This window comes from Apodemus sylvaticus, chromosome 10 (genome assembly GCF_947179515.1).
Source record: "Apodemus sylvaticus chromosome 10, mApoSyl1.1, whole genome shotgun sequence".
Classification (NCBI taxonomy): domain Eukaryota; kingdom Metazoa; phylum Chordata; class Mammalia; order Rodentia; family Muridae; genus Apodemus; species Apodemus sylvaticus.
The window spans coordinates 1,102,840-1,108,448 of NC_067481.1; the positions used below are offsets into that span (position 1 = coordinate 1,102,840).

General features: G+C 44.2%; 1 long non-coding RNA gene across 1 annotated transcript; it reads right to left on the bottom strand.

Moving 5' to 3' along the window:
* Positions 1–272: 272 nt before the first annotated feature.
* Positions 273–5,361, bottom strand: LOC127694603 (uncharacterized). The gene is made up of 4 exons (XR_007979828.1): positions 5,140–5,361; positions 4,348–4,514; positions 1,340–1,397; positions 273–856 (listed from the first exon to the last, which is right to left on the bottom strand). It is a non-coding gene; the product is annotated as an uncharacterized LOC127694603 (long non-coding RNA).
* Between the last annotated feature and the right edge of the window lie 248 nt (positions 5,362–5,609).

The window sequence follows — 5,609 nt, forward strand, 5'->3', positions numbered from 1 at the left end:
ACAAGCTCTTATCCACTGAGTTATCTCTCCAGTTCTTTCCAAAGTTTTCATTACAGTATTTATGCATATGCGTGTCACATTTGTGCCATGGTTTATATATAGAACTCAGAGGATATCCACTAAGGAGTTCATTGTCTCCATCACTCGATGTGCTCCTGGGATCAAAGACAGGCCGTTAGCTATGACATCGAGCAACTACGCCCACGGAGCAAACTTTACCCAAATAAGTAAATTCTATCATGTGCTTTTCACTGATGTCGCCTTCTAAACACACGCTGATTATAGAACAAGGATATGCACAATTTGTCAGATTTGTATTTATTCATTCATAAGAAAAATATTTTACTATTGTTTGATTAAAGACAATTTCTATTGTTTTTTTTTAAATTTTCTTTTGTTTGGTATTTTAAAAAATTCTCTGTGAACAGCCAGCCTCAAACAATTGGTAATTTTGGTAGGCTCCAAGTGGGGCCCCAGAACATTCTCAAAGTTGCATGACTTTCCCCAGGAGATGTAAACAAATGTCTGTTCTCTCAAGATTAGGTGCTAAAAACTAAAAACAGTGTTTCCTCGTTTCCTCCGCATGGGTCTCTCCTCCCGTGGATCCATCGGCCGATACGGTCCATGAGGGTAGTGGGAGCGGTGACCACATCTGGACCAGCAGGCAGATCAACTTTACTTGGGGCGATTCAAGGCTTATACAGTTTCAGGGGACTGAGTGTAGGAACATCCAGGATGGGCAGAGGTCATTGGCTGAGAGCTTAGGGTTGGCTCATTAACATGGGGAGGCATGTCAGGAATCTCTGGTGACGACTGAACAGGTTCTTATCAGGAGAAAGGAAATTGACCCTGCAATCTAACAAAGTGACAATGTGACATTCCTCAGGTCGAGGCATTTGTTGGGGTTTAGAATTCCCTAGACAAGGTCAGAGAAGGAGAAGCCCCACTAATTAAGGGAAGGGGATCAAAGGTTATCTGGTCATGGGTGGGCTTTGACCTTAATTAATAGTTTCCCACACCTCACATGCCTTGCTTAGTGAAACAAAGAGGTTGTTGCTATCATTAGCAACGTGGAGTGCCAATGTGTACAAGGGCGTCTCAGAGACAGCTGCTTCAGATAATGACTTATAAAGCAAGCAGGCTCCCCAGAAGAGTCTCCCCTACCCCTAAGAATTGCTAGCTGCTTAGATAACCTGGAAAGGGGCTTTGTGACTCTTACAACCTTAATAAGCTTCCTGGATCTTAAAGTCCCTTGAACTCCATGAATCTTAGGATCCCCTTTCTTTTCTTCCAGAAGGGAATATTTCAACTAAACAACAAAAACTACACAGTACTCTACCTGTTTCTTCTGACCCTTAAATTCTTTCTGTTTCTCATTCTGCGATGTTTCCTTGGCCCTGGAGAATATGGTATGAAATGGATGGTTAATTATTTTTTGCTACTTACGATGGAGAATTAAGACTATTATGCCACAGCAATAGTCATTTTATTTCTTAGTATTTAGCTGGTTATACAGCTCTATAATACCCATGTCTTAATAACTGAGACTAACAAAAACAGTAATTTAAAGACATAAACACAAATGTTCAGAAGACAATTTGACAGACTTATCACACCCATTTAACAATAGTAATAACTTTTCCATTGGAGCCTGTGACATCTCCAGCCACAAGCTTTCTGCCGAGGCTTTAAGTGTTATAGCTCTGCTCTGGCAGGGGGAGGTTTCCCCCAATGAAAATGGTACAGCTCTGCTCTGGGAGGTGTCTTGGCATTTGGGAACCAAGGGATACCACAAAGTCACACCACACCACAAACCTCACACAAGACTTATTGGAAGGGGAAAACACATGAGTGTGGCTGGAGAGAGACTCTCCTGTGCACTTTGTAAAAGCATTCACCTGTAACTAAAAACAAACAAAGAAACTATGGCCAATGAGCTGAGGCAGGAAAAAGGAGGTGGGTGTTCTGGCAGAGAGGGGCTGGGGCATTTGGGGAAAGAGTCGCAAGCTGGGGAGATTTGCCCTGAAATCTAGGGAGACGGATTCATGAATCTGAAAAGATTACCAGGCACGTGGCATTCATAGAATAAATGGAACTGGAGGCGAGGTAACCAAACACATGGTGGAACTTAGAATAGAATAAAAACAGGTAATTAAGTTATGAGCTGGTCAGGGATCAAGCAATCCTTTCAACCTAAACATTTATTTATGAAATATTAAGTCTCAGAGTCATTATTTCATGGAACAAAGAAGCTGGGTGGAAAACCACGAGGTTACAGGTAGCTGGCTGCCTCTACTTGGATGAGAAACATTGAGGAATTGGGCAGATGGCAGGCTCTATATAGGGTTTCTAGGGTGTGGGAAGAGCTTTCCAGGGAGGCCTAAGGTTGGTGGAATTTTGGTCTTGGGGCAAGCTTACAGATTGGTGGGATTTCATGCTCAAGGAGTTGTAGAATTCTGTTCCTTGGCCCTGGTTTTGGTCTTGAGGTCATCAGGGTTGGGTGTTCTTTCCTTCACTCTGGCCTTTTTATGACACACTGGCTATAATAGCTAACATGGGTTTGCACCAATGTAGGTGACCTTAAATTCAATGGGAATTCAGTTGAATGTGTAACAGCTGAATCACTATTGCCCCTGTGGACACTTCTTGCCTGTCATGGCAATCCAAAACCAAGCAGGATTATTGACAACAATTCTTCCCCAATAGCCTATGCAGTGCCTTCCAGTATGAAAGACAGCAAATAGAGAGGGTGTGGCCAGCTCCGTCAAGCTTGATTTCTCCATGTCTTGAAACCAGAAAATGCAGTGTCTTCAGCTCTAACCTTGTCGTTTCATTCTGGTACACAGTCAATAGGCCTGGCAGCGGCCTCTCTGACTTGGGGGCCTCAGGAGCCTCCCTGGCCAATAGCAAGGAGGAAGCCTGCCTCTGCCATTGGACTTCCACCTAACTGAATAGCTTCAGGGAGTGTTTCCCCCACCCGCATAGGAAGACTTCATTCAGACCCTTAAACCATGGTTTTCACTTTCCTTCCAGAAGCTCCTCCAAATCTGTTAGGCAGTCAAGGTTTAGCATCATTCAAAAACAAACAAACAAACAAAAATCTTTTTATAGATGATAGACAGAATCTGACTGTTCCACTCCTTTCTGTTCTGTTCCAAGCAAGTGTCAATTGATTCTGATATTCAATTGTTAAGGGGTGAAAACAAAGTTAACAAGGTCCAATATAGCATAAAAACATCTCATCATTTGTTTCAGTTGTTCTGCCAAAAGCATATCAGAGCGCAAAGAATGGGTAGGAGATTGTGTTAATTTATTTCCTTATACATGTGACCAAATACTTGACAAAAAGCAATGGCTTATTTATTATTATTTATTATTATTATTATTATTATTATTATTATTACTGGAACAGTGTTTATTCACAGTTTGAAGCTCACATCATGGCAGGGAAGTCATGGCGACAGGGGTCTGGGCCAGCGGGTAACACGGCAGAAGAAGTAAAGGAACACAGTGGGATGAACACTAGCATCCCTGCTAGGGCTCTACCGTGGGGTACCCACTCTCTGGACATCTGCTGCTACTAGCCTGGCTCACAACCACACTTCTGTTTGTCATGCCTGACACTAGAGCTGGCTCCTTGGGTCTGTCAGGCTCCTCACATGACTGTGGTATGATCTTGGCCTCTCCATCAGTCACACCTGGCTGCCAAAAGGACCCCAAGATGGGTGAATAATCTCTTAATGAATTTAGATACATTTTTTACATATATTTATCTACAGTGGGTGTGGGTGAGCGGGTCAGCAGACAATTTTCTGGAGTCAGTTCTTCTCTACCACATGGGTTCTGAGGGTCATGAGCTCGATAGTAGGCTCCTTTACTGAACCATTGTGCTGTCTTACTAGTCCCCCAAGTGCATTTCTTTCTTTCTTTCTTTTATATATGTGAATACACTATTGCTGTCTTCAAACACACCAGAAGATGGCATCAGATCTCATTACGTATCATTGTGAGCCACCATGTGGTTGCTGGGAATTGAACTCAGGACCTTTGGAAGAGCAGTCAGTGTGCTTAACCACTGAGCCATCTCTCTCCAGCCCATCCCCAACCCCAGTGTATTTTCTTGCAAGAGAAAACTGTTCGCTGTCCCAGTTAGATTACAGTGGAGCTTCTGGAGAACACTTTGCCAGAAGCCCATGTTCCAGGGGCACAGCCAGCTACTATGAGGATACATAATGGAGTCTGGAGGCAGGGGCTTGCATGTAGTACAAGCACTATACTAGACACATTGAAGCAGCCTCTTCCCTGACCATGCAAATCTATAATGAAGAGATCTCATCCAGTACCTACCCCATTGCTCTGGCCAGCTGGGGATATCATGTTAGCTGGAGGGATCATGGGGACTCAATAATTGTTCTGTAGTGGGGCTCCAGTCAATCCTTTACCCACCATGAGGCCAACAGTAGATGTCAGCCACGTCTGAATGGGCCATATTGCCGCCGTGGCCCCAGTGAAATCTGTAAAACAAAATTTTACAGACTGAGGCGAGAAATGTCTCCTGGGACTTTGTGGAACACCCTATTCAGAAGCCGAAAATCTCACTTGGCAATTTTACTTAACTTCTGACTCTCCTCCTGCCTAGTAGCTAGGACTAAGAAAAACCAAGCAAATTAAGATGTAAAAGAATCCATCTTGTAGTAAGTCACTAGCCAGAAAATTTTGAAACGCTTTGCTCCAATCATTTATGTAATTACATTTACCTCCCAACAGGATATATATGAAGTATGGCTCCAAATATGGTATAAAAAGCATTAATAGCAGGCAGTAGAATTTTCCAAGAACCCTAAAATTAGGTTCCTTTTTTTTTTTTAGTCACCCTTGCAGGACAGGTGGATTTGAAACAATAGGCCCAGACTAGAAGATATTTATATCTGAAGAACCTTATACAATGCCCTTGCCAAACAAGTGGGTGTTGGGCAAACTAGAAAGAATTTTCATTTGAGTTGGTGCAGAGCTCAGAGCTGCCTCAATGGAAGCTTGTGAGGAACTGCTTTTGTCTTGCAGACCCCACCTAGGTAGTCTTTGACCAAAACAACATTCTTAGCTTATCCGGGTGTGATTCAGGATACAGCTTATACTTACTACTCAGAGAGACTCCCGGGTTAGCTCACCAGGCTGGGGCTAGGGGCTGCAGTCGGAGCTGATTGCAGGGCACCTAGGGCGGCCCTGGGCACAGCACAGAGAATGCGGCGGACAGACTAGGCAGAGGTGCTCCAGGGAGATTGGGCGCGGGCCAGGCGGCTCCCCAGACTCTGCAATGCCGCCATTGGCACCCGGGAGGCTAGGTGCAGGAGCTGTCCTTCCCCAGCTCCTGGGCTAGCGCAACAGTGGGACCACGATGAAGAAGCAGTTTAACCACATGTGCCAATTGGCCAACCGTATGATGGGCAAACACCCTGTACTTCCCGAAAAAACTGAAGCTTTGACAGATGAATGTGATGCTTAATTTGAGATGTTAACTTGACTGGACCAGGGAATACCCAGAATAATACACTCAGATCCAAAAACCACCTCAGTGTCTGTGTGTCATTTTGCCGGACCCGAGCCTTCCT